Below are 26,877 nucleotides of genomic sequence, written 5' to 3'. Positions count from 1 at the left end.
TGCTTGTGTACACTTCGGTTTTGGTAGCATGCTAGGATGCTTTTCATAATATTCTTGACTATAAGGAGCACATGCTAATTGAACTTCACATCCAATTTCAACTAAATGCATTAGTAGAACATTAGCTTACTTAATAAAAAACAAGAAAAGCTGATCTCTTAATTTTGGAATCATAAAAGAAATTTATAATTATTTTTAAGGTCACCTCTGAAGAAAAAAGACTCAACCATTCACATCACATTTCAGTACTTTGCTTGTATATATTATGCATCTGTTTACCTAAATTTTTCCCAAGACACAAGATACCTCCCTGACATAACTTTGTAATAAAAATAGAGTAATAAAAATAGACTATACTGTTTGAGGAAAGATGATTTATTTAAAAAATGTGTCCTTTCACCTTTATACTTGTATAGACTGACCTTCCCTTCCCTTTGCTTTTCCTGTTATAACCACCCACTTCTTGCACAACCCTGATCAAGCATTAAGCCTAATCTATCTGTCATCTTTTTAATGTTTTAGTTATTTTTGAAAGAGCTCAGTAGAGGGAGGGGCAGAGAAAGAGGGAGAGTGAGGATCCAAAGAGGGATCCATGCTGACAGCAGCGAACCCAGTGTGGGGCTTGAACTCACAAACTCTGAGACCATGCCCTGAGCCAGAGTCAGACACTCAGCCAAATGAGCCACACAGGTTTCCCTGTCTTTCATTTTTAAAGGGAAAAAAATGTCTCATACAAATCACAAGGTGAAAATTGTATAATGAGTTGTGGAAAAAAACATTTCTTTTTTTCTTTATATTTTAGAGAGAGCATGTGTGAGCAGGGGAGAAAGGGTATAGGTTGAGAGAGAGAATCTTAAGCCGCCTCCTTGCCCAGCATGGAGTCCCACACGGGGCTCTATCCCTTGACCTTGGGATCATGGCTTGATCTGAAATCAAGAGTCATATGCTCAACTGACTAAGCCACCCAGGTGCCTCAGAATATTTTTTTAAATGTGTTCTTTGGCAAAACTATAAAAGGATTAAAGAACTTGTTTTACTTTTTAAAAATTGATCTATCTTATCTTACTACCTGACATTTTGGGGTCACTAATTCTGATCCTGTTTGCTACCTACCTAATTTTGAACTTTTCAAAAAAACGTTTATTTTTTAGAAAGAGAGAGACAGCGTGAGCAGGGGAGGGACAGAGAGAGGGACACACAGAATCTGAAGCAGGCTCCCAGCTCGAGGCTCTGTCAGTGCAGAGCCTGATGCAGGGCTCAGACCCATGAAATGTGAGGTCGTGACCTGTGCTGAAGTTGGACACCTAACTGACTGAGTCCCCCAGGCATCCCGACTACCTACCTAATTTGAATTCCCCCGAAATATTTACTGCTTCCTAAAAGGAAACCAATTTGTTGTGGTGTCCCTTTTCCTGCTTATAGTTCATGCCTCATTGGAGACTGACAACAGTGTCCTGCACTAAAGGTAGTCCTGACTGCTCTAAGCTAACCATAGTGATTTCCTTCCTCTGGCTAGTGATTAGGTTAGCTGTACACATACATTATCATCTCAGTGATGATAACTGACTGGCCCTCTTCTCCAAAGAGAAGTATACACAAAATCTATCTGATTTTTTTTTATTCATTTCTAGAAGTAACATGTTGTTTTGCTACAGTTGTCAGAGGGAACCTCTAGGATTCTAAAGATGAATACAAACTGGAGCTTTTGAGATATTCTTGAGCACTAATCTAATGTCTAAATTCTATCTATATGACCTTCTTGTTGTATGACGTAATCAATTTCATGATAGTTAAAAATTTGAACTCTTTAAAAATTTAAAACTTTTTTAAAAATTTATTTTTGAGAGGGAGAGAGAGACACATCTTGAGCAGGAGAGGGTCAGAGAGAAAGGGAGACACCGAATCCAAAGACAGTCTCCAGGCTCTGAGCTGTCAGCACAGAGCCTGATGCGGGGCTCAAGCCCGCGAACTGCAAGATCATGACCTGAGCCAAAGTTGGACAATTAACTGACTGAGCCACCCAGGCGCCCCAAAAGTTTGAGCTCTTAATCATTATTATTTTTCACAGAAGAATGTATCCTAACTAGTGTGCATCTACTAAATATTTTTTACAAATAATAATAATAATAATAATAATTAATAGTTACTCCAGGCTATTCTAGAATTATTATTTTTTATTTTGTTAAAAAAAAATTTTAAATCTTTGAGAGATAGAGAACAGGGGAGGATCAGAGAGAGAGGGAGATAAACAATCTGAAGACAGGCTCCAGGCTCTGAGCTAGCTGTCAGCACAGAGCCTGACGCGAGGATTGAACCCATGAACCGTGAGATCATGACCTGAGCTGAAGTCGGACGCTTAACTGACTGAGCCACCCAGGCTCCCCTCTTAGAATTATTTTTGCTGAAGAAAATTTACTGTGATGGGTGGAGAAAAATAAAAATCTACATTCTAAATATTTCTGTACATGTATCTATATAATTTGAAGAGATTTTTCATAAACACGGAACATTCATTTATTAGTAATAAAGTGAATAAAAATAGACAACTTCAGTCATATTGGCAACTGAGGTATACATAGAAAGTCAGACATAGGAAAGAAAACAATAAAAAACAAATTTATTATAATTGTGACAATTGCTATATAGGACCAATTTAATGTATTTTGAAAACACACAAATGAAAGCCAGAGGTGTAAAAAGTGGATTGGAGTAGATAGAGATGATAATTGAGATGTCCTCAAGGTAGCAGGATGGTTGAGGTGTGATTGGGTAATGTCAGACAGAGGAAAAGGACTGAGGAAGGCTGGAGAGCAGAAGGAACATGGCATATTCAGTAACTTCAGAGTAGGCTTGCTAGGTTTTAGTTTGGTGGCAGTGTGGCCACATGAAGTGATGGGGGAGGCACATCCTGTACCTTCAGAAACAGCAAAGTCTCACCAGAACAAACACACTTTTTCATGAACTCAGGTGGTACCAATCACACCGTAGTGAGAAGTGAATCAATTTGATATATTTTTAGCAAAACTGCCCTATGGAAGCCTACAGGGTCTAAATACTATATGGCAGAAATGGTTTGATTATATCTTACCAAAGTCACTGTATACTTGTCTGGAAAACTGCTGCCAAAGGGAGAGAAACAAAGACAACTCAGGGTGGACCTGGCAATGATTAGACCACTGCTCACATAAATGCACTTTTGGTACCAAATACATTTTCTTATTTTTGTTGATAAAACATTGCTTATTTTTGGGGGGACCTGAATACGGTACCTGAGTAAGCCAGGTATTTCAGTTACATAATTTTCAAAATTAAAAATTGGTGCATCTGTCCAATATTAAAAATACCAAATTTAGGGGCACCTGGGTGGCTCAGTTGGTTGAGTGTCTGGCTTCGGCTCAGGTCATGATCTCACGGTTCATGGGTTCGAGCCCCACATCTGTCTCCGTGCTGACAGGTAGCTCAGAGCCTGGAGCCTACTTCAGATTCTGTATCTCCCCCTCTCTCTCTCTGACCATCTCCTGCTCATGCTGTCTCTTTCTCTCAAAAATAAATAAAAACATAAAAAATGTTTTAAAATACCAAATTTATATTTTTACAAGTTAAAATAATTTTGTTTTAAAGCATTGTGAAAAATGTTGCCAGATGCTTTTTTCAGGAGTTGAAGGTTGTGGGAGAACATGAACTGAAAAGAAGTAACAGTACTATTACTTAATACATTTTTAAATGAACATTGGAATTCTAAAATGTTCAATAAATAATCAAATTCATTGTTCATTCATGACTAGTAGGTCAACTGTTACGGAAACATAAATGTATTCTATAAAAGGATCATTTGAAATTTAAAATGTAGCGTGTTTTAATTATGCTTCGAATGTAATTGCTTGGAAAACTTGCAGTGATCTCAGAGCACTGGTATTTTATACATTATGACAGACTGAACAACCGGAGGATGCCCAGCAAACAGCTACACTAATTCTGCTGCTGAGCTAATGGGAAATCTATGGAAATAATTCTTTCTTTAAAAAGTAAATCCCAGCCCAAAGTTTTGTTTCCTCTTTAAAGTGGAGAGACATTTTTACATATTGCTCTTACCTCATTTGATACGACAGTGCAGAAGATGTTCAGTGAAATACGCATCATTGCATAGAGAGTTTAAAATTCATAGAAGAAAATGTAACAGATAATTGTGATTCCTCTCTGAAATCATTTGTGCATCCATCCACATGGAGGACTGGATGTTTTCTATATACTTATTAGGGCCTCTGAAGTTGGAGTTTTAACTTATAAATTTTAGTAGTTTCATCATAGATATGTAGAATCAGCTCAGACCTCAGCCTCTGTAAATATATGTGTATGTGTGTATATGTATAAATTTAAATCGACTCTTAAAATTTTCTGAATGCAATAACTCACATACACCTGTGCATTAAATAGTTCAAAGATCTGAGACTTGAGCCAATCATAACAAAGCTAATTTTTGAAATGGATTCAGCAGGGGAATAACCTTTAAAATAACCTAGTTTAAATGAAACAAGTAATTTCAAGTGAGAAATATCATAATGTTAACTCTCCAAAGATGAGGACCAAAATTTACACCATGAATGAGCTTAATAGTGCTTTTTAAAAATGGTGTCTGAATATATATAAGTAATTTTAATTTTTATGCTTAAGGAAGCATCAGTATTTAACAGATTGATATTGGTACACCCATAACAAAAGGTATGACAAAGAAAATCAAATGCTAATAAATTTTTTAAAATATTTGCAATGAAATCCAACTTCTCTAAATTTATCTACGTATCTAAATATAGATATCCATAAATATCTAATATAGATTTATTTCATGAATATGCATTAAAGTAATTCTGATAGAATTGTTTTTCTTAATTTTTTTTACTTTTATGTTTTAATCTAGACCCCCGAGAGTCCTTTTCTTTAAGAATACTGTTTTATTTAATTAATATATGTTTGAAAAAGCCCATAAGCTAAACTTTATTTGGGTTTGATTTGTCCTATTCACTACATATAAGCCACAGAAATGGGAACAAGAATGTATTTTTAGGGTTGTTTTTAAAGTGTAGAACTCTCCAAATATGTGCAGTATTTTACAAAACTAACTCCTTTAAATGAATGATGAAAAAGTTTTAAACTAATAGCTTTTCATTGAATTTATCTTAGCTTCTTTCTGTTATCAGCAAGTGGCCTTTGTTGTAGTTTTTTTGGCATCTTTTCTGTCATGAATAACCTTACACCATTTTCTATTTAATTACTCTCTCTGGCTTAAAGCATAATCAGCATTAAACCAGCTGTGCAACCTTGAATGATACCATTTCAATAATACATTGATTTTTTAAAAAGCACAAGGTGACTATTAATTTTAGTTGAAACTCTGCCTCCAGACTATGGTCTGTACACAATTTTAGATCCTGTATCCATTTGTTGCTAAGTAGCAGTATCCCTCGTCTACTCATTATACCAGTGAATTCTCTCAAAGTCTGACACTGTGAGTGGCCAGACAATGACTAAAAGCCAGGAAAGACCAGTTTTGAGGAGAAGGCATCCTTATCATCATGACTAACCAGGTCATGGAAAATGTTTTTAAAAGCACAATAAACAGATCAATTTCTTGGAAAAAAAAAAGTTGGGGGGATGATTTTCTGAAAATCATTTCTACTAGGATATAAATAGTCCATATATTAAGATGACCTACATGTGAACAAAACATAGTCTTATTAGAGAGGTGTTGATAATTCATTCAGTCAACAGCCAAGTTAGATTGCTAGTGGAGAAAGCCTTCAGCACTCCCAAAAGAAACAGATTAATCATGAACATGTAGTGTCCAGGTTTGAATCTTGACTAGTGATGAGGCATAGGACTCACAGAAAATTAATCGTGTGGCTTTTGGTATGAATTCTAAATGCCAAATTTCACCTTGGGTGACCCATGCAGGTTTATGGAATTATGAAATCCTAAAAAATGGTTGTTTGCTGCCATTCTATCGCAGAGGTGATGTCATAAAATTATTGATTATTGGTGCTGTAACAAACCTTGGTGATTCAGTCCAATTCTTGAGTAAACTAATATAAAAACACATGAGGAGAACTCAAGTGAATTACCAAATATATAAACCCTATTTCTTTTTGTAACTTTTTTTCTTACATTTACCATTATTACTGCTGTGATTTTGAACTTTGGATAAAATTGTGCATTGTCACATAGATTAATTATCACAATATGGATAAACAACATTGCCTTCTACAAATCTACCCCAAATCTCTGTTCTTCATTAGTATAAAATGTGTTCATTTACATTTTCTAATAAAAAGTCCAGACTCAGATATTTCAGTATATGTGCTGCCGAAGCGAGCACTGGACTCAGATATTTCAGAAGATAGTGTTCATCCTGGTCATTCAGGATTCAAGATATGTTTAACATCCTGGTTTTACTGTAGAGTCTTGTCCTTTGCCAGACCATCTGCAGTATGGCAGCACATGGAGGAACACAAGAGTGTAGAGGATTATGCAGGAAAATGTTATGGATCAGGCCTGGAAACTGGATATATCCTTTGGTCCAATATCCTCTCTGATTATTCTATCTAGCATAGAGCTTTTCTGGTGATCTCTCCAGCAGGTCCAGCAGCCACTGAACCAGAAACAAAACGAGTTATCAACCCATAATCCATCAAATACATGATGGAGAAGGCCCAGAAAGAAAGAAAGAAAATAGGGAAATGGAAAGACAAAGCATGACATCTACATTTTAATGTTTGATATCCTGGTACACATGCTTTATGAAGTCTCACGTTGCATAAAGGTTTGTAAGGAAAATTCATTGATTAGACTCTGATTTCGACCTCTGGGAGAAATATCCCTATTCTATCAATCATTCTCTGAGGGCTTTGGCTCCACCATTTTTAGGTCCTTTCTTATCCTCAGTGATCATATTTCACATGAGAATATGTTCTGATCGGGGGTTAGATGTGCTTGCAGTTTAAGTGCTGTTTAGCTTTTCTTGTTGTTGTTTGTTTAGGTTTGAAAAGCCATAGGCATTTTAGATGAGATTCTTAGATTTTTTTTATTTAAAGAAATTGTTATTGAAGCACAGTTGGCATGTGATTTATATTAGTTTTAGGAGAGTCTTAATTTCTTTTGGCTATATCATTCTCATCAAAACTTGCAAGCTTCTAGTCTGAGTCCAGTCAGTTCCATGGGATAATAAGTGAAACCCAAGGTTCTTTCCCAAAGTTCTTAAATACTCTGAATTTCTTAACTTTCTTACTCTGTTACTCTCTTTCAGCTATTTAACTTTTTACCCATTTTAATTTCCCTGAATCATTTTTGTTCACTTTTTTCCCCTTTCTATACTTAGAACTTTCTAGAGGAGAATCTAGAATAGTTGTTTTTTCAGTCCTGAAAGGCTTTTGATCTCTGGGAATTCTCCAGTACTTTTTAAAGTTTTTAATATTGTCTCTTTAGAAACACTTTGCTAAAGGCAGCCAATTATAACCAAAGCACATTTTTTATTCTTCTTTTTCTCAATCACTTTCTCGAGAGTCATAGTCTCATGTATATGACTTGCTTTCCAGGTTATGGCAGATGGAAGTTTGTTACAGTGTAACAGAAATCGTTAGGGGTTCCATCTGTATTATCTGTTTTCTAGTCCTATACAAATGTCATCTAGTTCAGTTTATTAATGGCAGCACAGAAATTACAGTTAATTTTTTGTATTATTTAAGATGAAATAATTGTTTAGGGTAAGTATTAAACACATCTCTGAATTTCAATGGGTTATCACAATATGATATTTTCTGTCTCACCTAAAGTACAGTGTGGATATTTCCAGTCTTTGCATAGCCTTGGACTTGGTCATCTAGACACTTTCTTTGCCATCTTCCCACTTGTGATGGGTTGTCTGCCTCTAGCTAACACTTAGGGGACGAGGAGTTATAGAAATTACTTGGGTAAGTTGTCATCTGGTACAGTCCTGGAAGTGCCGTACTTCAACCTCAAAGAAAATCCTTTGGTCAGAACTTGATCATAGAACCACATTTATGTGTAAGGGATGCTGGGAAATGTAGTCTGGCTTCTAGAACAGACAGTAGAAACATATTTCATGAACACGGAATATCTGCTATAGAGCCTTCCTGTTTACGTATTTTTCACTATGTAATATAAAAACTATAACAAAATCGTGTGACATTAGTGTCATCAACAAATTTCATGAGTACCTTGGTTAATTTTATTTCTCTGCTACAGTATTCTAATTTCAAAATAAGATATCCAATAGATAAAGCAAGTTATGCCATATCAGAAAATTTTTCTAGGGCAAATGTATAACTTTATCAGTTGGTTAAGGTTAAGGACAAGCAGTGCACTCATATACAAACAGAATGACTTTTGGAAAATAACTTATGTTAACTCCTAGAGTATATAGATATACAGAAACAAATTTTACTTTGTTTCCATTCTCCTGAAATGTACCCTATAATTACATTTAATAGTCCCTAAGTAAATACCATGTAAACTGGAATCTTCTTTAAAGGAGAAAAGCAATCACATATTCAACTGTAATGATGGGGTATTTGCAAGGCAATTACCAAGCCATTATATTGTCTTTCCTTTAATTTAGTCAACTTCATCTCCTGAATCTTGTTCAGGCAAAGTGGTTGAGCTAAATAACTTTTAACCACCAAAGTTTATATTTCTTCAAGCAGTTGTCATTGTCATTTTTGTAGTTATTCTGATATTTTTCTTATCTTAATAATTTGGTAAAGAACATTTTAGACATCATTTCAACATTTATGCAAATAACCTATCAAACTGATTGTTTCAGAAATATTCCAATCATAGTAATTATCCACATTCACTATGGAGAATTGGATATTAAATTATAGGTAAAGAATACAATAAAGTTATTCCAAAATATAAACTTAGATAAAAGTAAAATCAAAGGTTAAATTATAAAATAATCCTTTTAGTTATGTGTCTGACTATCACGTTGCTTCTTAAACTTTTATTGAAATATAGCATGCATACAAAAGTCACAATTTATCAATTTACAGATTGAGGAATTTTCATAACTGTATTTACCCATACAATAATTACTCATATTGCAAACAGAACATTATCAGCGTCACAGAAACTCCTTTCATGCCCTATTTGACTTATTATCTTCCTAAAGTTAACTTCTGTTGTGATTTCTATTGCTATATATTAGTTTTTACTTGTTTTAAAATTGTATTAAGTTGCACTTATACAAACTCTAACATAATGGATCCTGGGTTGCGTTATCCGAATTCCCTTCTAAACCTAAAGCACTTACTGCCAACCAAATTGGCTGCTCACAATTCACATATGTGGCCCTTTCAGAGAGTCACTCCTAGAAAAAGGAAGCTGCTTCATCCAAGATTATGTATTCTCCAGGGAGGCAGCCTGCATCTGATGCTTGCGAGGTACACTAGTTGAGCCCCTTTACCTCACTTGGGACTGATCTAAAGGGCCATCTCCGCTCCAGAGTTCGCAGTGGGATCATCACAGGCTTCTCTTGCAACATATTGCTGTACGTCTTCCTGTACCCATTTTAGCTTCCCTCAATCCCTTCAAATCTTGTTTCTGAGGACATTATCCAAACTCTGTCTTACAAATCTCTTCCTCAGAGACTGTTCCAGAGAACACATCTAAGACAGTAGTGGAAGTGTTTCTAGGAAGAAGTCTGTAAAATGGGTGCTTGACTTTGAAGAAAAAAGAAAAAAAGGGGATCAGTAAGCATCTGACTTTGGCTTAGGTCATGATCTCATGGTTGGTAGGATCGAACCCCACAACTGGCTCTGTGCTGACAGTGAGGCGCCTGCTTGAGATTTTTCTGCCCCTCCTCCACTCACACTCAACCTCTCTCTTTTTCTCCCCTACCCTCTTTCTCTCAAAATAAACGTTTAAAAATAATAATAAATGGGTTTTTGAAGTTGGAATCCCTGTTGGCAGGGATTACTGAAAGTAGGTGGAAAACTGATAACTCTTGGAATACACTAATGATGTAATTGTCTAAACTCTCATTAGTGTTGAAAAAGATAGTAGAGAATGCACTATCTATACAATGTGTGATGTATTTGAGAAGTATGGGTGAAGGACTAATTTTCAGTACTATAGAATTGAACCACTACTGCCACTGCTGGGTGCTCTCAAAGCATTGAAGAAAGACCATGAAAGTCTGAGTTTGATTAATCACCAATTAAGATTATGTTTGAAAGCCAGAAGTTCTTTTTGGCAGCTTAGGGGCCCTCATTCCTTGCAGTTGGATGTAGAAAGAAGTTGAGACATGATGCTTAATTATAAAGTGAAGCAGAACTCCAGATAGGATGAATTCTCAACTGCAGTAAATTTTTTATTCTGAGAGACCTGTTAGAAAGAATAGGGACCATGGAATTTGGTGTGAAAGCACCTGGTTCAGGTTATTTGAGAAACTTGAAATCTTGAATTCCCATTATTCTTTGGATCTTCCCAAATTTAATATCATATCAAGTTACCCAGAGATGGGTCACAAAGGGAAGAAAAAGGAATGAGGCTTAAAAGTGATGAGAAAACATGGAAAAATGGAGTCAGGGTCTTCATTACAGATGTTGAAGTTACTCATTATTGATTATTATTTTAATGTCCATATTAAATATGAATATTTGAATCTTTTGATTTTTATAGCTCAAGACTCTTTTTAATCTTTGTGTAATTTAATTAATGTCAGCTTTGCCCAGTTAAGGGATTTCCAGCTGACCTTATGGCATTTTTAAGGATTGCTTTCTGAACTTCTATTTTGACTCTTCAGAATAGTGAAACTGCTGAAAATCTCATGGCTTAAGTTTCATTTATATTTAGATGTTGGTCTCTTATCTCTCCAGTTGGCCTTTATATATTTAGAATTTGGAAAAAAACCACAAAAACAAAAGATTCATGTTTCTCTGTCTCTCTTCTCTTTGGGGTCTTGGCCCCGTGTATATCTGGTGCTTTCATAGCCCAGAACTTCCAAGTCTTGCTTTCTAAGTTCCCTAAGGCTGCAAAACACTCTCCTGGCCCATCTTTCCCCCGGTAGCAGCCTTTTGCTTAAATGTGCCCAAACCAGATGATAGTCCTCGTGGCAAAATTGACTTTTTGGTGTGTGATCTTAGCACTCCAAGTTTTTGATCTCTCATCAGATCTCCAAGTCTTAATTGTATCTTTATATCTATATACGTCTATTCAAATATCAGTCTAATCATTCCAGTGGAGTGTTGGACTTCTGCAAGTTGTCTATTGTAGCTAGAAATTGTTTAATCCACATTTTAAAATTTAAATTAATTTAAATTTAAATTACTATAAATTCTCTTTTGATATTTGATATTATAGTTCTTCCTACTTTGTCAGTAAACTTCTTTTTATAACTAAGTGATTTTTTAAGAAAATACCATGGTAGTTCAGTTGGTTGTGTTCAACTCTATACTTTTTCAATTTCAGTCTTTGTATTTTTGCACTATCTCCTGTTAGATGGACTTCATTATTAGGTACTGTATTTTAGAATCCTGAAAATTAGATTTTGTCAACACTACAACTCTTATTTCCCATTTAATAGAATATTTTGCAAGTAGAATCTTAACGTAGTTAAAATATATTTTATATTTATAACTATAACATACTTTTACTACTAAAGAGTTATACCATCTACTTTAAAAAAAAACACTTTCATATAATGTTTTTATGTATTCTTTTAGAAAATGTTTGATTTTTGTTCGTGTCAATTATCAATTCTCTATAGTAGAAAACTAAATTTTTTATCATCATCTTTTACATTGAAAATCAGTACCACAATATAGCACTAATTAGGGATGTAGGGACATTATGTAAGATTTATGGATCTTTCTATCAAGGTAAAAATATACCTCAGATTATCTGGTATGTCTTAGACTTCCTAGCTTTTTTGACATATTTTAGACACTAAAGTTACATTGATGTATTTATTATTTTAAGATCTTAAATTTTTATCATTTATAAATTTTGTAGAATTAAAGTAAAAGTTAAGCTAAAAGTAACATTAGAAAACTTCATTAAAAACCATGAATGAGATTCTAGGAATCTGTAGAAAGGCATTTTTTTGTTTTTGTATTTTCTCAAATTATTTTATTATTTATTTATTTATTATATTTACTCTTTTTTTTTTTTTGCTGTTGAAGTTGAGGCATAGGTGTTTTGTTCCAGTCTTACACCTTGAAAATTAAGCTTTGTTTTTAGGCCTTGAAAATAAAGTGGGAATAGAGTAAATTTAAAAGCTGCAGGGTACCATTAGAAATAAACAGAGGAATGTGAAATGTTGATTAAAGATCAAAGGATAGTAGCAGAATTAATTATCTGGAAGCTGTGAAATCACTTACAAACTGCATAAAGCCAAGGCAAGGCAATTGAAAACTTATTACTAATTACTTCTTATAATACATGACTAAAATGGACAAGGAACATCACATTATTTTAGTGGAAATTTGGCTTTAGTATCCAGAATAATTTTTGAATGGTATATGATCCAATTGATTAAATTCTAAAAACCTGACTTCAGAAAATGCACATCCAACTGGAAGACAGGTTACAATAGAAGTGTAAGTGCTATGGCCCTGAGTTTTGGTATAGAGATGATGAGGGGTTTAAAGAATATGAATGTTGTGGCATAATTATAATGGAGTGTGACAATACCAGTAACCCTGTAGGGGACATAATGTAATTCAAACTCAATCACCGAACAGGGGGCATAGAACAAAATGATAGGTATAGACAAAAAGACTATTATGTTTCAAAATGGAAAAATAGATTTATGCAAGAATTTATACATTGCAGTTTTCATGTGGAATAATAACTTTCATAGTACAAACCTTCCAAAACTGGCTTCTAAACTTAACACCAGCAACACTTTTCCCCAAGACTATCAACTCTCTTAACTTCATGTTTATTCTTAAATTCTGTCTAATCTAAGTACTGAAAGAAAAATGTTATCCACTTTCACCCCCATTGTTTTGACATCAATTGATGCTGCTAGAGAAGAAATGCACAAGACTTGAAGACTGGGGCTATGATGGCATAGTTTCCAGATATACCTGGGACCTAAGCAAAGTCATAAAGCTGTTTCTGGGGCCATAGACTCTGCAAAACACACAGACACCATTTTTAACTGTGGGGAAAAACTGTGTCACTCTTATAAAGGCAATATTTGTACCTAATATTTCAGAGATTAAAAATAATGTCAGAAAGAAACTCTTACTTTCCATCCCTTTTATTCCCTAATCTACTAGTCTATTCCATTTTTCCCTTCTGTCATAGAGACTATAATGTCTCTTGTTTTTCAAAGCTCCTGTCTCTTTACTTCTGCCTCCTACAAATAGTATCAGGAATCTTAGACCTCTAATACATTATTCATTCATTCATTCATTCATTGTCTTTGTTTCTCTCTGTTCTTTCTCCTTTTCCTCTGTTGCTGCCCTTCCTTCTTTCTTTGATCCTCAGTTCTCTCTACTGTCTTCGTCCAATTCTTGTTTATAAACATTCTTTGATAATGAAAACAACAATGACCAGGGAGAAGACTGTCATTCTCTATTTCCTTTGAAAATCTTTATTTCCTTTACCACATGTCATCTTGAAATAAAGTTTTATATTTATTTTTTCAACTTTCTCAAATTTGTCAATGGTACACATTTCTTAAGGCATTATTTTCTGGCCATTACTCAAACTATTTTATTTATTATTTAAAAAATTATTTTCAATATCAGCTTATGGTTATCAGCTTACCAAAAATTATACAATTGGCTTATAGAAAATGTTTGCCATATTTCATCTCTCTGCAGTATTTGATAGCGTTGTCCGTACCCTGATTTTACAATGTGTTCTTCATTGGCTTCTGCCATTCATTTCTTCTGATAGCACCTGATTGTCCTTCTAAATGTCTGACAGTTCTTGCTTTTGTGGGTCATTTTCCCCTACCTGCAGATTAAATGATAGATCTTGGAGATGTTTTAAGTTTGATTATGTTATATTCTTTTAAACTTTTACTTGACTAATGTTTAATAGCATATTAACTCATAATTTTATTCTAAGCTGAGCACTCTCAAATTGTTTTTTCTCTAAACTATATGAGTTTCAGAATGCCATTAATGAAAATTTATACCAATATTTCCATATAGAATTCTCATTTAGAATTATTTTAACTCAAACTATTTTATTGAATTCATGACTTACCTTCACAGGATATTATATAATTTATGTAAATTATCTTGTTAACAAAATCTATTACTATTTACTCACTACTTTTTTTTATCCTAACCCAGTTTCATTGACATTTTATAAAGTCATTTTATTAAATTTATTAATGAACTTGCTCTTGTATATAGGTTTTCTTCTGTGCTACACTGCCAGTGTTTAAATTATCACTGATTACCCTGTACTTGGAATATATCAAGAAAATTATCAGGTCTGTCTACCAATAATCTCTTTTCATACTGGCTTACCATATACTGTATTGCCAGGTTTCTTCTTTTTTTTTTTTTTAGCTTTTTAATATTTATTCATTTTTGAGAGACAGAGACAGACTGTGAGTGGGAGAGGGGCAGAGAGTGAGAGGGAGACTGAATCTAAAGCGGATTCCAGGCTCTGAGCTGTCAGCACAGAGCCTGACGAGAGGCTTGAACTCAAGAACAGTGAGATCATGACCTGTGCCCAAGTTGGATGCTTAACCAACTGAGCCACCCTGGCACCCCTATATTGACAGATTTCTTCTTAAAAACAAACACACCCACTCACACCTAGAGGTGTATCTATGAGCCAGGCTTAAACTTGTATATTTATGTGCCATAAAAGATAAAATCAAATTATTGAGCTTAGCCAAGAGGTCCTACATAATCTCTCTCATATCTTATTCCAGTAATTCACATACCATGCCCTCTTTTGTACTTCGTGATCTTCACCTATGTTTCTGGAACATAAAAGTTTTTAAATGACTCTAGTGTTTCTGATTTTCTTGTTGAATGCTCTTCTTGATATTACTTTCAACTTGGAAAATTATTGCTTTCTCCAAATTATTACTCAAATGATTTTCCCTTTGTTATTTCCCAAAACATATTTTCTCTCTCTTCTTTACTGTAATTGCATGTCGCTCTTCTTGTCTTCTAGGTAAACTGACTAAAAATCAAGGAATACTTCCTGAATGATTAGACAAGGCATGTCTCAAGAATTGATGGGTTAGATTTTTCAGGAATCTTATATGAAGATTTATATGAAAGCCTAGGGCCTTGAGAAATGTAAATGTATTAAAAAGAAACAATTCACGTGTTTATAATACTACTCGAAATCTTTTTTTTTTAATTCTGCATTAATGTTATGCCATTACTCTGATTAGAATAGTGCTTCAGAAAATAAAGATGACTATCTTTTTGAGATGTTCTTTAGTTTACATCTGCTTTACACTTCCATGTTTTGGAAGTATCTTTCTTATTCCTTATTGTCTTCACTTTATTCCCCCAGTTTTTTAAATCATATTATCCTTAAATAAATTATTGTTCTTGGTAGAACTTGCTTATCTAAGTATTAACAATAAGGGTAGCACACCATATAATACTCATATTGACTGATAGTGGACAAAATAAATATAATGGATAAAAGATAGGTAAATGGTAAAAATAATATGCATGGACTTTTTCCATAATACAAGAATCAGATAAGTACTATCTTCTATCCTAAAATAGACAAAATGACTTTAAGAAAATAAAGGCAATGAAAAATCATTGAAAAATGAGAAAGAATATGATAATAGTAAATAAAAAGTACTTTTTCACTTTAGTGAAAGATATGTAAAGTTTAATAAAGACATAAAATAAATGAAACAAATTAGAATCAATAAGGATTAGAAAGGATACACCTTAAAACTGAGTTAGGGAAATGGTTGTCAAGTTAGAAAAATCATAAAATTTGCAGTAGATAAAACCTAGACAGATAAGCAAATGAATACATATACCCCAAGAGATAGTGATGTATAAAAAAATTAGGCAAAAAGGTTACAATTTATGCATAATTGACATACCTAAAATTATTAACGCTATAATAGAGTAACATAGCCACTAGATAAAAGTCTGAGTCTCCAGATGAGATAGCATGTTGTCCAAGAAGAGGTGATAGAATGCTCTCTAGTTTACCTGATATCCTTGTATATTATTGAACCAACATAAAAAATTGAATTATATTGAAATTTGGGGATCTCTGCTTTCAGTTATCACCAAGATAAAAGAAAAATCCCGTTGAGTATTCAGGCAAAGACTAGCTACAAAAAAATGAGAAAAGTTCTGGCTTGTCTTAATGTTCTACACTACACCATTCAATGTAAGATAACCAAGAAGCTTACATATCTAGCATGAACCAAGTATTTCTTTGGGTGAAAGGAGGAGGGCAGCCAAGTCTCATTTAAGTATAAAAAATACAGAAAATTACAAACACATCAAGATGGTAGCACCCAAGCATTCCTAGAAAACAAATAAGAATGTTAAAATTCACAAGTTCTGTAATTAAAATAAATCAGAGATTTAGTCAAAGACTTTCAGCAATCATTGCATACATTTACATATGTAACAATGAAATCTATGTTCTATCAATGGAAAACTAGTAAAAAATATGGCAAAATAAAATATTGCGCAGTCTTAAAAAAAAGTGAAGTAACTTTTTTCATACTGGAATGGAAAATATCCAGGATGAATTTAAAATTTCCTTTTCTGTAACCTATGAGTGTGGGTGCTTGAAAGTCCACCATGTATAAACAGTCTTTTATAGGGATGTGTGTTGGGTAAAGTGACATAATCTACTCATTGAAACATATAGTCCATAAAGTGGATAATGAACCAAGCAGAATATACTTTTATGATTTGTGTTATAATTGCCCAAAGATAGATGTGTTAGACCAACAGAAAAGGCCCTACATAGTCGTTCAGGAATGCAGCCTGCTTTATGGTCTATAGCTTTAAAGTTATACACAAAACATTGACTACCATTTTCTGGATTAACTCAAGTCATGTATGTAGCTACACATACCTGCAAATGCAGCTGGGGGATATGTGCCCAAGGAGACGTGGGGAAAAGAGCAGAAGCTATTGTTTTCTACCATAGCATTCATGATAAATAAATGAAATATATTGAGGATTAAAACACTGAGCTGTTAAAATATGATCAGAATGTGTTTGTTAGTTTTCCTTTTTGTGACTAGAGGGAAAGAGAATATTAATGCCAGAGGATACATGAAAGATACTGTTTTGGAAGATGTGATGGAACACATGGAAGAAAAAGTTGAATGAAGAGTTCAATAAAAATTTTATCTGTTTGGGACTTCGCTAATCCTCTGCCATCCCCGGGAGGCACAACCACAACCACCAGGTCACGTAACATTGGTCAGTCCCATCATGTCTTCCGTAACGTCATCAACAATGAGCCTTGGGCTATGTCTCCTTTGAACTGTTTGAAGTCAGAATTCCAAAGAGAGCAGAACACTTGTGCCCTTAACCCCGGGAAGAAGGGTTCTAAGGATTCCTGATTTCACAGTATTGTTCTTGGGTTTATGTGCGAGGGTAGTGACTTCCCATGCCCTAATGTCACTGGTGGAAAGCCCATCTATGGGGAAAATTCGATCATGGAAACTTCATCCTGAAGCATAGGGGTGTTGGTATCTTCTCCATGGAAAATACTGAACCCGACATCAACTGTGCCCAGTTTTTCATTTGCATTGCCAAGACTAAGTGGTTGGATGGCAAATGTGGTTTGTAACAAGGTGAATGAGTATGTAATGTTGTAGAAGACATGAAGCACTTTGGGACTGCTACCAAACCCAAGATTGGCTCCGGTTGCTTAAGGGATCATTGCTCAAGAGACAAGTTTTGATTTTGATTGGAAAGGGATTTGAGCATTATTCAGGAGGCTGAATAACACCTGGGGAGAATGGAGAGTCTTGTCGAAAACCCATTTCCATATCCGAGGCTTCTTTCTAGCCCAGGAGTTTTTAAAGGGGTTAGAGTATGAGGTGCCTGGGTGGCTCAGTCATTAAGGTCCTGACTTTGAATCAGGTCATGATCTCATGGTTTGTGGGTTTGATCCCCACCTAGCTCTGTGCTGACAACCTGCAACCTGCTTCAGATTCTGTGTCTCCCTCTCTCTCTGTTCCTCCACTGCTTGTGTTCTTCATTCCTCCATCCCTCCCCCTCTCTCTCTTTCTCTCAAAAATAATAAAAAAAATTCAAGATGAAGCGGTTATGGTAGTTAATCAGCACAGGGAGTACAGTGACCTGCAGTATTCTTGGTTATGTGGAGAATCAATGATGCCAGCCACACACATCATCTCCCTGCTCAGGGGTTGTACAAGTGGGTCCAGTTCTTGTTTCAAAATGTGCAAGAATTTTATTTTAATTCAAGTCGGTTAACACACAGTGATACCATGTAGTATTGGTTTCAGGAGTAGGTCCCACTGATTCATTATTTCCATATAACATCCAGTGCTCATCCCAAAAGTGCCTTCTGTAGTGCCCATCACCCATTTAGTCCATCTGTATGTTGATTTTATATCCTGCAACTTTGCCTAATTCATCTATTAGTTCTAGCAGTTTTTTGGTGGAGTCTTTTGGGTTTTCCATGTAGAGTATCATCACATATTTGAAGAGTACTTCTAGTACTATGTTGAGTGGAGAGAGTAGACATCCCTCTCGTGTTCCTGACCTTAGTGGGGAAGCTCTCAGTTTTTCCCCATTGAGGATGATACTAGATGTGGGTCTTTTTTATATAGCCTTTATGATGTTGAGTTTTGTTCCTTTTTTAAAATTTTTAATATTTACTTTTTTGAGAGAGAGAGTGCAAGCAGGAGAGGGGCAAAAACAGAGAGAGAGACAGAGAGACAGAGACACATAATCCAAAGCAGGCTCCAGGCTCCAAGCTCCAAGCTGTCAGCACAGAGCCTAACTTGGGCTTGAACTCACAAGCCATGAAATCATTACCTGAACCGAAGTCAGACGCCTAACCAACTGAGCCACCCAGGTGCCCCAAGGTATGTTCCTTCTATCCCTACTTTCTTGAAGGTTTTATTAAGAAAGAATACTATAGATTGTCAAATACTTTTTCTGCATCTATTGAGAGGATCATATGGTTCTTATCCTTTCTTTTATTAATGTGGTGTATCACAGTGATTGATTTGTGAATATTGAACCAGTCTGGCAGCCCAGGAATAAATCCCACTTGGTCATGGTTAATAATTCTTTTAATATACTTTTGAATTCAATTTGCCTGCAGCTTGTTGAGAATTTTTACATTCAGATTCATCAGGGATATTGGCCTGTAATTCTCCTTTTTTGTGGGGTCTTTGTCTGGTTTGGGAATCAAGGTAATGATGGCTTCATATCGTTTGGGATCTTTCCTTCCATTTTTATTTTTGGAACAGTTTGAGAATAGGTATTAACTCTTAAATGCCTGGTAGAATTCTCCTGGGAAGACATCTGCCCCACATTGCCCACAGTGTTTCATAGTATTCTCTTATACTTGTTTGTGTTTCTATGGTACTAGTTGTGATCTCTCATCTTTCATTTGTGATTTTGTCTATATGAAATTTTGTCTGTATGAAATGGTTCTCTCTCTTTTTGAGAAGTCTGACTAGAGGTTTATCAATTTTGTTTAGACTTTCAAAGAACCAGCATTTTGTTTCATTGATGTATTCTACTGAGGTGTTTTTTTTTTTTTTCTATCTCACTTATTTCTGCTCTAATTTTTTTTCCCTTCTTCTGTTGGCTTCAGGTTTTATTTGCTGTTCCTTTTCTAGGTCCTTTAGGTGTAAGTTTAGGTTGTATATTTGGGACCTTTCTTGCTTCTTGATATAGGCCTGAATTGCAATATAATTTCCTGTTATGATTGCTTGTACTGCACCCCAAAAGATTTGGACTGTTGGTTTTCATTTTCATTGGCTTCCATGTATTTAAAGTTTTTCCTTTAATTTCCTGGTTATAATCCATTCATTCTTTAGTGATATGATCTTTAACTTCCATGTATCTGAGGGTATTCCTAATTTTTTTCTGCGGTTTATTTCAAGTTTCATAGTTTTGTGATCCAAAAATATGCGCAGTGTGATCTAGATCTTTCTGTATCAGTTGGGAGCTGATTTTTCATACAGTATATGATCTATTCTGAAGAATATTCCATGTGCACTCAAGAAGAATGCATATTCCGCTGCCTTGAGATGAAATGTTCTGAATATATCTGTTAAGTCCGTCTGGTCCAGTGTGCCTTTCAAAGCCCTTTTTTCCTTGTTGGTTTTCTGCTTGGATGACCTGTTCATTGCTGTAAGTGGGATATTGAAGTCCCCTACTATTATTGTATTACTATCAGTGAGTTCCTTTATGTTTGTTATTAATTGATTTATATATTTGGGTGCTTTGAAGCTGGGTGCATAAATAGTTACAGAAGTTAGATCTTCTTGATGGATAGACCCTTCATTATGATTAATGCCCTTCTTCATCTCTTGTTGTAGTTCTTAACAATCTAGTTTGTCTGATATTAGCATGGCTCCTCTAGCTCTCTTTTGCTGTCCATTAACACGATATATGGTTCTCCATATTCTCCTTTCAGTCTGCAAGTATCGTTAAGTGTAAAATGAGACTCTTATAGGCAATGTATAGATGGATCTTGACTTTTTTTCATTATGATACCCTATGTCTTTTGATTCAAGTGTTTCATCCATTTACATTCAGAGTAATTATTGAAAGATATGAATTTAGTGCCATGGTGTTACCTGTAGAGTTGATGTTTCTGGTGCTGTTCTCTAGTCCTTTGTAGTCTTTGTTGCTTTGCTCTCCCTTGTTTTTTCTCTACTCACAGAGTCCCCTTTAAAATTTCTCCGCAGGGCTGGTTTAGTGGTCATGAACTCCTTTAGTTTTTATTGGTCTAGGAAATTCTTTATCTCTCCTCCTATTTTGAATGGCAGCCTTGCTGGATAAAGAATTCTTGGCTGCATATTTTTCCCATTCAGCTCACTGAAAATTTCCTGCCACTGCCTTCTGGCCTGCCAAGTTTTTTTTTAAATTTTTTTAAAATGTTTATTTATTTTTGAGCAACAGACAGAGAGACAGAGCATGAGGAGGGGAAGAGTAGAGAGAGGGAGACACAGAATCAGAAGCAGGCTCCAGGCTCTGTGCTGTCAGCACAGAGCCCGACGTGGGGCTCGAAACCACGAATGTGAGATCATGACCTGAGCCGGAGTCAAACGTCCAATCCACTGAGCCACCCAGGTACCCCTGGCCTGCCAAGTTTTAAGTCTGCTGTTAACCTTATGTGTTAAGGACCTTCTGTTCTTAGCCACTCTAAGGCAGCCCACATGACATAGCGAGGACAGTCAACTCTCCCTGTGCCACAATTGCCCTGCAGTTTTTTCCCCTTTGTCACTGAGTTGGGATTCAAAACCTGTAGTCTTACAGGACCTGATACCGCATGGATCTGCTCCCCTCTTCTGGAGTAGAGCCTCTTCACACTGTGTCTGAAGCCCTCTATCCCTAAAAAACAGTCCTACATATGCACCACTGAAAGCAGCAAAGGTTATATTCCCTCTGGGTGCGCTCTGTCCTTTGTTGATGAAAGGTCTTTGATTGGTGACTGCAGGGTCTCTTCTCCTTGGGGAGGCAATATACCCTCTTCCAAAAGTATTCCTGGAAGGGGAATGTTCTCTTGCAATGCACCCTGGAGATCCCTACATCTCCGCTATGTACTCACTGGCCAGCTCCCTTCCCCAGGAATGTGCACCACAGATACAGATCCACCCCAGAGAAAGTCACATACTTCTAAACCTCAGAGTTTGAGCTCCAAACTCTGTTCACAGAAAAGAACCCTGCGACAGTCAATGCTTCTTGCTCCCCAGTCCGTGGTCCAGAGAGGTTTTCCTTTTGTGTGAACTTGATGCCTCACTTTCTGAACCTCTCTCTCTCTCTCCCTGTCCCTTCTGTCTTTCAATGGAAAAGGTTCCCTCCACTCCACGGAACTGCCAGTTTTCTCTCTCCTAGTTCACTTCTACGCACGTCGCACCTGCCATGCTGTCGCCGTCCACCTGTGAATATCCTTCCGCCACTCCGCAGATCGAAGTCCTGCGTGTTTCAAGTGATCTTACCACAATATAGGTGTGTTTGAGAAACAGGGAAAGCCCAGGGTTCCCCTTCTTCTCTGCCATCTTAACTCCTCTTTCTGTGCAAGGAGTGTGAGATCGACTGAGACACAAAGAGAGGTCAGTAAAATCATTTGTGTGACCTAAAAGAAAAACATTTTACTAAAAAAAAAGGCGGCTAATCACAAAGCTAGGGCAGCTTCAGACAGACTTGCTAGCCTGTATGGCCTGGGAAACTTCTGTTTCTTCAGTGCTTAAGGCCAGTGGTCTGAAAATCTCCAAGAAAGTAAGTTAGTTCTGTTATAGGTCAGGAGCCTTAGGTTAGCAAATTAACCCTTAAGACTGGCGGGAGAGTGCTGTAAGAAGTTCAGGAATGGCAAGACCAACAAGACCACCACTGACGACTCTGAACATCTCTAAAAAATTTGACTTGTATTTATCTGAACCATCAGACTGTTCCTTTTGTGGCTTAGGAGAATACCCTTCCACCCTCTGTCTGCTCTCAGGATCCCCTCTTTATGCTCTCATTACAGTTTTTGGGGTCCCATATTTTCCTTTTTTCTCCTCCAAGTCTACCTAGGTTTTAAGAGTTAGATTTGTAATTATAGAATATGAACTAAACAACAGGTTAAAAATTTTAACTTTCCTGAAGTATTTTGAAATCTGATTCAAGGACAAAACTATCTTTCAGATACCTTGGATTATTTTGTGATAACATGTTCAGGTATTTTGGTATATGAAGAAGAGAATTACTTGACCCTTTTCAGTTATAAACAAAAATTCTGAAATAGAGACATTGAACATTTATCCATATCTTTGTGGATATTCAAATGATAAAAGTCTCTTTATTTACACTTGAATTTCCTCTGGTGGATGGCTTTTAAAAAACTTTGTTCAAATACCAGGTTTGATTCCTCAATAAACTTGGAACTTACTTTGTAGGGAAATGATTCTTTATCTTCAGTAGATTGTCATTGCAGACAGTGCACTTGAAGTTTAAAATCTTCATTTCCTGGGGCACCTGAGTGGCTCAGTCAGTTAAGCCTCCGACTTCGGCTCAGGTCAGATCTCACATTCGTGGGTTCGAGCCCTGCGTCGGGCTCTGTGCTGACAGCTAGCTCAGAGCCTGGAGCCTACTTCCATCCAGTTCTGGGTCTCCTTTTCTCTCTGCTCTTCCCCCTCTATGCTCTGTCTCTCTCTGTTTTAAAAAATAAATAAAAAATTTAAAAAAATTTAAAATCTTCATTTCCTTAACCTTTTTTGGTCAGTTATTTCATATACTCATGAAAGTAAAAATTATTGAATAACATATTTTTGAGCCCTGTTTAAATAAAAGAAATCTTTTCTGAAAAATATGGTTCAAGGTACAATGCCATCAGGAGGCTTAATCAAACATTAATGCACTTTGTATTTTATTATATTTTATTACTGCCTAGAGCCTTATTTACAATAAAAAATAATGAACAGTTGAGACATCTATTGAGGGATTTCATGAGAAATGACTTCATTCTTTCTACGAGACTAAATGTACACAACAGCACAGTATTGTTCAGGATAAATGACTGTTTGATAGGATGATTATGCCAGGAGGGATAACCTTCTCTGTGGTGTACAAAGATTCTTAGGCTCAGAAATCTAGTCAAATACAAGTAGGAATATCCCTGGGAGACCTTTTCTGGCAATGGATGAAAGATCTTTCCTTTAGGACATTCAGAGATCAGTACTTACAATTTCACCAGAAACCACTGTCTATTTAAAGTGTCCCTTGTTAGGGAATGATGGGGATATAGAATTTCCTCAAATTTAATTCCAAAAGATAGAAAGTACTGTCAAGAACAAGTGAAAAAGAATGTGGCAAATGTATATTATAGTATAAAACTAAGTTCTTCTATGTACCTAAAAATGAAGGCTCCAAATAAAAATGAATATGGTAGTCAGGTAGAAATGAAGCCATGAAGCTTAAAGCCACAATTATCCTGTGTGCTGAAAATCACTTCTACCCTTTCATTTCTAGAAGTGATCATAGATCTAACATAACTCTGAAGGATTATTTTGCAAGTCTTTCCTCTTGTCATTCTCTTAATCTCAGACTCTCGCGTATTAATGAATTGAACTGGGAATAAATAAGAGAATGCATATATGGCAAGCCTAGGTACAGTAAACTGTTACACAATAATAATGATTTGGAAAACTTTACTATTCCCAAGATTAACATGTGTATATAATCCGGATCATTTTTAGAGTCATTTAGCTTGCTTATATACCTGGGGAGCTATGGGACAAACAGGATTGTTTTTCCCCTGAAACTTATTAGAAGATAGGTTATGTGCATTTTGGGAGCTGAAGATCAGGAGGGGCTAAGTAAGGAGCGCAGTGAATTTACAGCCGTTTGTAAAGCTCTACTGGTATGTTAGTTCATTTACTGCAGAGGTGAGTTCACGGGCTAGAATGAGGAAAATCTGGACAGTCTCTGGGAAATGTGAAAAGGCTGTTTTAGTTGAGGACTCCATTTTCCCTAGCTCCACATAGGTGATGTATGTATTATTTATGTATAAACTACTGACTGATCTTTTAATTTCTAAGGGAATGGTAATTGGAAAAATTTAAGCGAACAAAAGTATTTGTGTGTGCATGTGTGTGCCTGTGTGCATGTGTGTGGATGTGCACATGTGTGTGCATGCATCCATGTGTGTGGCAAAGTCACCAAAATAATTGTTGAAAGACTTTTTGAATTGAATATAATTATCTGCTGTACTCAGTAGAATAGTAATTTTGTCACAGTTGTTCCTCAAATGCATATTTCCTTCAGTTCCTCAAATCCTTATTTCCTCCAGTGCCTGAATTATTACAAATGAAACATTTCACATCATCTTCCTCCTGCTTCCGTCCTAGGAATTGAGTGAACATTTGTCAGGTAACAGCAGAATCTTGTATTTTGTTCATTATAGTTCTCCTTATACTTGCCTATAATAATTTACAAATAGTTTACCCAGTTTAGCAGACATAGTTACAAAACCCTTTTTCAGTTGTACATCCTCTGTTTCTCTCATTTCTTTGTTCGATTTTTACTGGCTTTAATCCATGTTCTCCAAATCCAACTAAATCTATTTAAAATAATTGGGTCAGGCATATTTTCAAGCTGTTTATTATCTCTGTATGTTTTTTATAGAATGATCAGTATAGACCTACTGTCCGTTTATACTAAACAGGGTGAAATCCGAATATTTCTTTCATCTATGAGACATTTATTCAATGTGGAAGGATCCAAGTTGGTCAGAAGGACCCAGAACTCTCAGAGAATGACTAATTCTTTAGAGAATTCCATAGTGCTCTCTACCTCAGCTCATGTTTGAAGCCAGAGGCACTTAGATCTCTAGCTCAGGAAAGAAGTTATGGTGAGCCTTTGAAATAATAAGCCTAGGAAAATAAAAACATCTCCACCTATTTAATTAAGGTGTATTTCCTTGCTCCAAAAAGCTAAATTTAATTGTGACAAAGATATGCACTTTTTACTGAGAATTTCATTAAATTGCATAAATCCTTTCTAAATTTTATTTTCAAATTTGGATCTTCTAAATGCATACCATTTTCCCAAATCTTATATGTTTGTAATTTTTATAAAGTGTTATTATATTTTGTTCTTCACAGATTGGGAAGGCAGATATTCTGTTCATTTTACATATTAAAAAAAGAGAGACTTAGCTTAAATAGTTGATCACTGACCATATCATAAAGGCCTTATCCTGGTTCCTATTCACTTCTGTTAACTATGTAGTTATATTCGTTTCACATCCTGGGATTTTATTTTCTCAGACTCAACCATCTATTTTTAAAAAAGTGTACAATATTTATTTGTGTGTGTGTATTTATATTTTAGAGAAAGCATGAGTGGGGAGAGGGGTTGAGGGAGAGAGAGGGAATCTTAAGCAGGCTCCATGCTAAGGGTAGAGCTGGAAGAGGGGCTCAATCCTATAACCCTGGGATCATGATCTGAGCTGAAATCAAGAGTTGGACACAACCTACTGAACCCAGCAGGCACTGCCAAATGCAAAATCATTTAAAAAGGTGTTAAGTCACTTAAAAATATCTGTTTAAGTGCTTTCTATGTAGGAAGACTCATAGGAATATGAAATAGGCTATATTTCAGTTAAACACAAGGCAGAGAGGCACTATAAAATTATGCTGTATTCTTAGTCCACCTTCCCCTAGCAGAGCATCCCATCACTTGCAGTAAGAAATACGCCTTATTTGAGGCCCTGTGAGTAATAAGCAGCAGAAGAGGGAGTTGTGGATGCTGGTATAATCCTCAAAACTATTCTTATAGAAATTCATTTGATCTTTTGATCTGTTATTTTCTTTGTGGACTCTTTTTACTACCTTTTTTTTTTTAAAAAAAAAAGGGGTAAAATCATTCAAAATCTTCAAAGTTTAAAAATATGTGAACCCATTTTGTACATTTCAGCGTTACTCCAGTTCTAAAGCTTTTAGTCATGTCATGTTGTCCATGAAATATTTGATAGATGTGCTTTTTTTCTTGAGCCTCATATTTGCTTCTATAAACATTCCTCAAAGTACGATGAATTGATAATTTTCATCATAACTGACAGGACTGGCAGACACACTCTCACTTGATATGGTGCATATTTTTGATATATGTAAATTATGAAAGCAACACTTATTTGTTTACAATCTTGAGCTCTCAGGATCAGCAAAACAGATTA

The 26,877-nt window shown here is 35.6% G+C and overlaps 1 long non-coding RNA gene across 1 annotated transcript in view; it reads left to right on the top strand.

Moving 5' to 3' along the window:
• Positions 1 to 22,166, top strand: part of LOC115301954 — a 156,916-nt gene extending 134,750 nt beyond the window's left edge. Inside the window, exon 5 of the long non-coding RNA XR_003913370.1 lies at positions 22,017 to 22,166. This is a non-coding gene — a long non-coding RNA (uncharacterized LOC115301954). The remainder of the gene's footprint in view (positions 1 to 22,016) is intronic.
• The last annotated feature ends 4,711 nt before the right edge of the window (positions 22,167 to 26,877 follow it).

This window comes from Suricata suricatta, chromosome 9, assembly GCF_006229205.1.
Source record: "Suricata suricatta isolate VVHF042 chromosome 9, meerkat_22Aug2017_6uvM2_HiC, whole genome shotgun sequence".
Lineage (NCBI taxonomy): Eukaryota > Metazoa > Chordata > Mammalia > Carnivora > Herpestidae > Suricata > Suricata suricatta.
Note: the sequence above shows the minus strand (reverse complement) of the source record. Positions and strands in the feature narration are given on the sequence as shown.